Below are 9,525 nucleotides of genomic sequence, written 5' to 3' on the forward strand. Positions count from 1 at the left end.
TCCAGAAGCCGGCGACTGATCTGCCTCGCCCGGGAAGTGCACAATGATGGTGCCAGCTTGGGCCAGTGAAGCAACGTCCTCCACAACTAGACTGAAGAATAAAACAACAGCAACTTGTCTGTTCCCCTTCCCCCGATTCCCCAATAAAAAAAAATAAACAACTTAAAAAAAAAAAGAATAATGGGAAAAAATTTCCTAAAGCAGAAAAAGATACAAATCTTCATATTAAAAGAGTTCACTGTGTACCAAACTGAATAAATTTTAAAAGGCCCACAGCAAATCAAGTTGTTAGAATGGACCCTAATCCAATGCAACTGGTGTCCTTATAAGAAAAAGAGATTAGGTCCCAGACAACATAGACAGGAACAACCATGAAAGCAAGAAGGTGGCCATCTGCAAGCCAAGGAGAGGCCTCAGAAGAAAACATGCTGACACCTTGATCTTGGACTTCCAGCCTCCAGAATTGTGAGAAAATAAATCTCTGTTGTTTAAGCCACCTAGTCTGTTGTAATTTTTTATTGAAGCCCTAGCAAACTAATACAGCTTCCTTGATTATGTTTATTTGTAAGTATTTGATACTTTTTGATGTTATTGTAAGTCTGGTTTCTTTCACTCTGGGTGATGTTTTCAAGGTTCATGCGTATTGTAACATGTATCAGTGCTTCGTTCCTTTTTATGGCTGAATAATATTCTGCTATATGGCTATACCACATTTTAAGTTATCCATTCATCAGTTGATGGATATTTGGGTTGTTCCATTTGTTGGCTATTGTGAATAGTGCTGAAATATTCCTGTCCAAGTTTTTGTTTGAACACTTGTTTTCAATTATCTTGAATATATTCCTAGGAGTGAAATTGCCAGGTCATATGGTAACCCTGTTTAACTTTTTTAAAGTTAATGGCTGCATCATTTTACATTCGATCAGCAGTGTATGAGTATTCCAACTATTATTATAAAAATAATGACTGTTCATAGTTTTAAAAAATAGTGCTACAAGGCTTATAGCAAAATACAACAGTCCTTTACCCATACCCCTGTTCCATTCCCCGGAGGCAACTACTTTCAATTCTTTAAAATGTTTTCCTTGTTTTTCTCCATTTTCTAAATAATATGCATATGCTACAATTTCATAGTTGTATCAATTCTAGGCATTATGCTGACTTCCAATACTCTGTTTTCTTCATTGTACAACTTTTTGGTTTTACTGAAATTACCAGCTGTCGTATTTTCACTTGCTTGGTTTTCTATGTGACTATCTCTATTTCACTACTTTTTCTCAAATAACCCAAAAGGTCTGTCACATGACTGTCAATAGTTTTTCCATACACTGAAACACAGTTTGAACCCTTTGTTGGTTCCATTTGCATTTTTTTAATCTGGAGGCATCTATCCCTCAGCCCCCTCTTCCTTCCCCAATTTGAACTAGCTGTGCCCGCCAGGACCTGTGCACACCTGGGTCCTGTGGTGTCTGCCCTCACCAGTGCCCTGGGTTGGAGCTCCCGTTTCCAGGGTCCATGGCTTCCTCCTTCATGTTGCACATCTTCATTTTGCTAAAATACATCCTCCAGGAGTATTCTAAGATTGAGTGCTTCAGAAATTAAATATTGGAGCCCTTATCTGTCTCAGTATGTCTTTATTCCACCAGAACACTTGCTAGGCTAGTTAGGATAGATATAGAGATCCTTTTTCCTCATGATTCTGAAAGCAAAGTTTCATGGTCTTCTCATATTCAATGCCTCTGGTAGGAGCCCAAATGCCGCTCTGATTCTTGATGCTTTGTTTTTGGCCTGTTTTTCCTTTTTTCTCTTTGGAAGTGCTTAGGATCTTCTCTTTATTCTTGGTGTTCTGAAGTTTGATGACAAATGTCTGCATTGGTTTTTTTTGTTTGTTTGTTGTGCAAGTCTTTTGGTGAGTCCTTTTAATCTGGAAACTCAAGTCCCTCAAATCTGGAAATTTTTCCTGTGGTATTTCCTTTGATAATTTGAAGATATTTTTGTTATTGGGACTTGTTGAGTAATCTGAACCTGCTGCTTTATAAATATCCAGCAAATGCTTATGGATGTTTCTGTGTTTTGTGTTTTCCTGATTATAAAGATAGTGCCTACTTACAATGGAAACTGTAAAATTTAGCATGCTTCTTAAAGATTCTGTGAAAGTGGAGATGCAATAATGAAGACATAGAGTCACTTTTTTTTAATTAATTAAATTTTTTCTTTTTTTCTTTTTTTTAAGATTTTTATTGGGGAATTGGGGAATGGGAACAGCACTGGGGAATTGGGGGAAGGGGAACAGACAAGTTGCTGTCCCTTTGCTCCTCAGTCCAGTTGTGGAGGACGCCGCCTCATTGGCCCAAGCTGGCACCATCATTGCGCTCCTCCCAGGCGAGGCAGATCAGTCGCCGGCCTCTGGACGGCCGCTCACTGCGGCTGCTGGCCACTCACGCTGGCTGCTGGCTACACACGGCAGCCCATGGCAACCCACTGCACAGGGGCTGCAGCCTACGCCGTCGCTGGCAACCCACGGCAGCCCACTTCCAGGTCGAGCTGCTGCTCAGCATCTCAGCTGTAGAGGGCAGCGTAACTGGCCCTCATATGTGGGATCCGAACCGGGGCCCTCTGGCGTCCCAAGCCAGCTCTTAACCACTGCGCCACTGGGCTGGCCCTAGAGTCACTTTTAATAGTTGCATAGCGTTCCATTAGAAAGATTTATAATACCATTATATATTTGACTTAGAACTCTACTGGCAGGCAGCTGTTTTCAGCTTCTTTTTACTGTGACCAATGCTGAGATACGCATCTTGTACACATACTTGTAGATACTAAAATTTAAGTGGTCTCCTTATTCCTGCTGTGTTGGGGAACACTGGAAGTAGGGGAAGGGTCACAAGAAGATGGGATTCAACTTGTTCCTTACGGAGGAGCTGTTGGGAGAGCGTCTGCACCTTTCTGGAGATGAACTTGGCGTGACCTCTCTGATGGCAATGCTTAGACCAGCAGCTCTCAATCCTCAACGTGCACATGGATCACCTGGGGAACTTATTAAACAGCAGGTTCCTGAGCTGCACCCCAGAGAGTCAGATTCAGTCTGAGGAGGGGCTTGAGAACCTGCATTTTTAACAAGCACCCCAGCTGATTCGCATGTGGCTGGGTGGTGGCCCACACTTGGAGAAATTCTGACTTAGTGGAGGAGAGAGCAGAGGGAGGTAAACAGTGTTGACCTAAGAAAGGGTGATAGAGAAGAAAATTAACATCTTCAGTCACCCAAGAGGACCAGGCTCCAGTGTGCTGTGGATTAGGGCAGAACTAACACATCTGCCTTCATTCTCTAAAAGGATCCAGTGATTCTAATAGTCACATAGAAGGACCCCAAGTCCCTGAGTCTATCCCTAAACTGTCATTTCCTTCTTTCCTTTGTGTTCAGTGTTATTCAGTTATGAATATGGGCAATATAGAAACAGCTCAGAATGTTCATTGGGGCATTAGAAAAGTCATGGGTTCTGACTGGGAAAGGGAAGCCAACCCCAGGGTCACCAACAGAGATACCCAACCAAGGTTAGTGATACCGCTGGAAAGTGGAAGAACAATACCAAGTCTTGATGAGAATGTGGTACAACAGGAACTCTGATGGGTGGAACATGAATTGGTCCAACTATTCTGGAAAACAATTTGACCCAATAATTCCACTCCAGGGTGTATACCCCAGAGAAATTGGGCTTCAGGAAACACAGACCTCAAAACAGCGAAAAACTAGTAAGAATCCAAATGCCCTTGGACAAAAGAATGGATAAATTAATTGTGGTATACAAGTATTCACACAATGAAATAATATACATAGTACAAATGAGTGAACCATACATCAGCATGGATGAATTTTAGAAATATAATGAGTTGAAAAAAAGGTAATTCAATGAATACATTCCTGTTAATTTTTTAAAATAACCATAACTAAACAATTTATTGTTTGGGGATTTATGTGTGGGAAAATACAAAGAAAAACAAAAGATTATGGGACAAGTTCAGAATAGCAGTCACCTTTGGATAAGGCAGAGAATGAGATCTTTGAGCACCAGTAGTGTTCTAGTTCTTAGGTAGAGTGGTGGGTTCACAGGTGTTTCTTGTATTATTATGCATATGATTGCACATATATAACATGTCCTTTGGGCTATATCAAATATTTCAAAATTTAAAAAATAGAAAGATGAAAACTCTTAGCCACTACTGTGATCTCTCAAGGTTATTTATCCTCTGAACCCCATCTCTCCTCCAACAGCCATGATGGGCTAGGATGCAAGATGTCAGGCCTGAAGAGGCCAATAGAAGCTTGTAGAATTCCACCCACTCTGACCAGTCAGAGATTGGGGCAAACGCCTGTTCTGCCCCTTCCCAGTCTGTTTCTCATAGACTATACCTGTCACTAAATAATGACCTCTTTGCCCAACTGAGCCGATTGCATGTTTAGCGAATAAGGCATTTTTCTCTGACAACAACAGGCCTATGCTTGGGACATTGTTTTTTGAACAAGCTAAACCATCCTAAAACCTGGTTTTTCTTATCCCAATGCATCTCTAGCACCCAGTGTTTTCCATCTGCCAGTCTCACATCTGGCTGGGCCTCTAGACTTCCTTTTGCACCTCTGATGATGAACTTCTTTGGCTTCCTTCCTCCCTGCTTGTGAGTTCAGCAGCAGGCCTAGGGCTTTCCTGGGCCTTCAGTGTTCTTCCTCTGCATGTTTCCTAATTCAGAGACCACCCAACTTTTAGAGGAGGGGCAGAGCTCCTGAGGTGAGGGTTTCGTTTTTTCCACTTTATTTATTTATTTAGACAGTCAATGTTATTTTATATTAATTTCAGGTGTACAGCATAGTGGTTAGACATTTATGTAATTTAAGAAGTGATCCCCCAGACTAGTCTAGTACCCACCTAGCACTGTACATAGTTACTACCATATTATTGACTGTATTTCTATGCTTCACGTTACATCCCCATGACTATTTTGTAACTACCAATTTTTACTTCTTAATCCCTTCACCTTTTTCACCTTGCTTCCCAACCTCCTTCCCATCTATCAGCCTGAATAATCTAGTACCCATCTGACACCATACCTAGTTATTACAATATTATTGACTGTATTCCTTATGTTATACCCTACATCCCCATGACTACTATGTACCAACCAATTTGTACTTCTTAATCCCTTCCCCTTTTCAGTCATCCCAACCTCCTTCCCCTCTGACAACCATCAAAATGTTCTCAGTATCTATGAGTTTGTTTCTGTTTTGTTTATTTTGTTCTTTAGATAGCACATATAAGCAAAATCACATTGCATCTGTCTGTCTCTGTCTGACGCTCCACTCAGCACAATACCCTCCAGGACCATACATGCCGCCACAGATGGCAAGAACCCATTCCCATATATCCAATTCTATATATGTTATCGTTTACTCTTTATCCATTCATCCATAGACGGAAACCCAGGCTGCCTCCACATTTTGGCCATTATAAACAATGCTGCAATGAACATATGGATGCATTCATCTCCTCGAAGTAGCATTTTGGGTTTCTTTGGATAAATACCCAGAAGTGTGATTACTGGGCCCTTCTTTGTCTCTTGTTGTAGCCTTTGTTTTAAAGTCTGTTTTGTCTGGTGTAAGTATTGCTACCTCAGCTTTTTTGTTTTGTTTCCATTTGTATGAAATATCTTTTTCCCATCTCTTTACTTTCAGTCTATGTGTGTTTTTCCATCTGAAGTGAGTCTCTTGCACGCAGCATATATAAGGGTTTTGCTTGCTTATCCATTTAGACCCCCTATCTTTTAATTGGAGCGCTTAATTTATTTACATTAAAAATAATCGTTGATACATAGGAAGTTATTGCCATTTTATTCATATTTTTAATCTTTTTTTCCTTCTTTTCATCTTAAAGAAGACCCTCTAAGATTCCCTGTAATACTGGTTTGGTGATGATAAACTCTTTTAATTTTCATTTTTTTATTTTTTTATTGGGGAATTGGGGGATGGGAACAGCACTGGGGAATTAGGGGTAGGAGAACAGACAAGTTGCTGTCCTTTTGTTCTTCAGTCTAGTTGTGGAGGACGTTGCTTCACTGGCCCATATTGGTATTATCATTGTGCTCTTCCTGGGTGAGGAAGATCGGTCGCTGGCCACTGGATGGCCGCTCATGGCGGCTCTTGGCAGCACACACCAGCTGCCGGCCACTCACGCTAGCTGCCGGCCACACACAGTAGCTTATGGCAGCCCACTACAGTGGGGGCTGCAACCTACGTCATCACCGGCGACTCACGGCAGCCCAGCTCCAGGTTGAGCTATTGTTCACCATCTTAGCTGTAGAGGGCAGTGTCACTGGCCCTCATATGTGGGATCCGAACCGGGGCCCTGCTGCTCAGAGCTGGTGTCCCAAGCCAACTCTTAACCAATGCGCCATTCGGCTGGCCACTGGAGCTTTTTCTTGTCTGGGAAGCCCTGTATCTGTCCTTTGATTCTAAATGTTGGCTTTGCTGGGTAGAGTAATCTTGGTTCTAGGTCCTTGCTATTTACACACTGATTATGTTGTGCCAGTCCATTCCAGCCTGCAAAGTTTCTGTTGAGGTATCAGCTGATAGTCTTATGGGAGCTCCCCTGTAGATAACTAAGTGCTTTTCTCTTGCTGCTTTTAAGATTCTCACTTTGTCGTTAACCTTTGGCATTTTAATTATGATGTGTCCTGGTGTGTGTGTGTTTGGGTTCATCTTGTTTGGGACTCTGCTTTCTGGGTTTTTATATCTTTTTCCTTCACCAGGTTAAGGAAGTTTTCTGTCATTATTTCTTTTTTTAGTTTTTTTTCCTTCGGTTTTTTTGTGTGTTTTGTTTTGTTTTGTTTAGGTTTCTTTGGGGAATTGGGGGGGGGGGAGGAACAGTGTTGGGAAATTGGGGAAGGGGAACAGCCAAGTTGTTGTCCTTCAATCTTAGTTGTGGAGGGTGCAGCAAGCTCAGCTCCAAGTCTAATTGCGCCACTCAGCTCAAGGTGCTGTGTAAAATTAGTTGCGGGTGGACATAGCCACCATCCCATGTGGGAGTTGAACTGGCAGCCTTATTGTTAAGAGCGCACCCTCTATCCACTGAGCCATCTGGGCGGCAGCTCACCTCAAGGTGTCGAGTTTAGTCTTTAGTTGTGGGTGGGCGTAGCCCACCATCTCTAACAGGTAACCTTGTTGTCAGGAGCATGTGCTCCTACCAGCTGAGCCATCCCGCTACCCGTTGGCAGCTCAGCGGCAGCTGAGCTCGGGCGCAGCTCACGGGCCCATGTGGGAATCAAACTGTGACCCTGCCACTCAGAGCCCGCACTCCCGAGCAAGCTCTCAACCAACTGAGCCACTCAGCCGGCCCCACACACTTCTCGTTTTAAAGGGTTCGTCACTTATTTTAAAAACATCTTGCTGGACCAGCCGAGTGGCTCAGTTGGTCAAGAGTTTGCCCAAGAGCACGAGCTCTGAGCAACAGGGTCGCCGGTTCAATTCCCACATGGGCCACCGAGCTTCGCCTGAGCTGACTGCTACTAAGCTGCCAACGGGTGGCAGGATGGCTCAGCTATTGGGAGCACGTGCTTCTGACCAACAAAGTTGCCTGTTCTTTCCACAGCTGGGACTGAACTCGGCACCTTGGCTGAGCTGCCGCCCAGATGGCTCAGTGGACAGAGCGTGTGCTTTTTTTTTTTAGATTTAACATTTCACTTTATTTAACACAGCATTCCCATACCAACAATAGCATGACACCCCCTCCCCCTTTTCCCCTAGGAAAGACCTAGAAACATTGTTTTTTGTGAAATAAACCTTTTTTAAAATTAGTTTCAGCTGTACAACACAGTGCAATAGTTATATTTTTTACCCCTCAAAGTGACAGCCCCCCTCCCCCAATCTGCCGCCCCACTCCCACCCATATCATACATATCTATTACAATTCCCTTGACTCCACTCCTACACTATACTCCACATCCCGTGACTATATATATTCAATTATAGTTGATATACAATATTACACAACATCAGCTTCAGATGTACAGTGCAGTGATCAAGCCTCTACCTCATCCATGAAGTAAGTGGTCTCCCTAATAAGACATGTGACCATCTGACACCCTATAATATATTTACAACATTATTATTTTTTTAAGATTTTTATTGGGGAATTGGGGCATGGGAACAGCGCTGGGGAATTGGGGAAAGGGGAACAGACAAGTTGCTGTCCGTTTATTCTTCAGTCTAGTTGTGGAGGACGTTGCTTCACTGGCCCAAGTTGGTACCATCATCGCGCTCTTCCCGGGTTAGGCAGATCAGTCGTTGGCTTCTGTACGGCCGCTCACGCTGGCTGCTGGGTACACATGGTAGCCCATGGCAACCCACTGCAGCAGTGGCTGCAGCCTACGCTGTAGCCGGCGACTCAGAGCAGCTCACCTCCAGATTGAGCTGTTGTTCAGCATCTTAGCTGTAAAGGGCAGTGTCACTGGCCCTCATATGTGGGATCTGAACCGGGGCCCTCTGGCATCCCAAGCCAGCTCTTAACCACCGCACCACTTGGCTGGCCCTTTACAACATTACTAATTGTATTCCCCGAACTGTCTTTCATATTCCTGTGGCAATATTTTAGTTATCTGTTTATGCTGTTTAATCCCTTCCCCTACTCTGTCATCCCCACCCCCTCCCAACTAGCAACCATTAGTTTTTCCTCTATATCTCAGAGACTATTTCTGTTTACTTTGCTTGTTCATTCAGTTATTTAGATTCCACATATAAGTGAGATCATATGGTATTTGTCTTTCTCCGACTGACTTATTTCGCTTAACTTAGTAGTCTCTAGGTCCATCCATATCATCCCAAATGGTACGATTTCATTCTTTATAGCAGAGTAATACTCCATTGTATAAATGTACCAGTTTCTTAATCTAGTCGTCTACCGATGGGCATTTCGGTTGTTTCCAAGTCTTGGCTATTGTAAATGGCGCTGCAATAAACATAGGGGTGCATATATTTTTTCGAATTAGCGGCTTGGGTTTCTCTGGATAGATACCCAAGAGTAGAATTGCTGGGTCATACGGTAGTTCCATTTCCAGCTTTTTGAGATACCTCCATACTGATTTCCATAATGGCTGCACCAATCTGCAGTCCCACCAACAGTGCACCGGGGTTCCCTTTTCTCCACAACCTCGCCAGCACTTGTTGATTGTTGCCTTATTGATGATAGCCATTCTGACCGGAGTGAGGTGGTATCTCATTGTGGTTTTTATTTGCATTTCTCTAACGATTAGTGAGGTTGAACATTTTTTCATATGCCTGTTGGCTATCTGTATGTCCTCTTTAGAGAAATGTCTCTTCATATCCTCTGCCATTTTTTAATTGGGTTGTTTGTTTTTTTGGTGTTGAGTTCAATGAGTGTTTTATAAATTTTGAATATTAACCCCTTATCAGATATATCATTGGCAAATATCTTCTCCCATTCAGTAGGCTGCCTTTTTGTTTTATTGATGATTTCCTTTGCT

The sequence above is a fragment of the Hipposideros armiger genome, unplaced genomic scaffold (assembly GCF_001890085.2).
Source record: "Hipposideros armiger isolate ML-2016 unplaced genomic scaffold, ASM189008v1 scaffold_141, whole genome shotgun sequence".
Classification (NCBI taxonomy): Eukaryota; Metazoa; Chordata; class Mammalia; order Chiroptera; family Hipposideridae; genus Hipposideros; species Hipposideros armiger.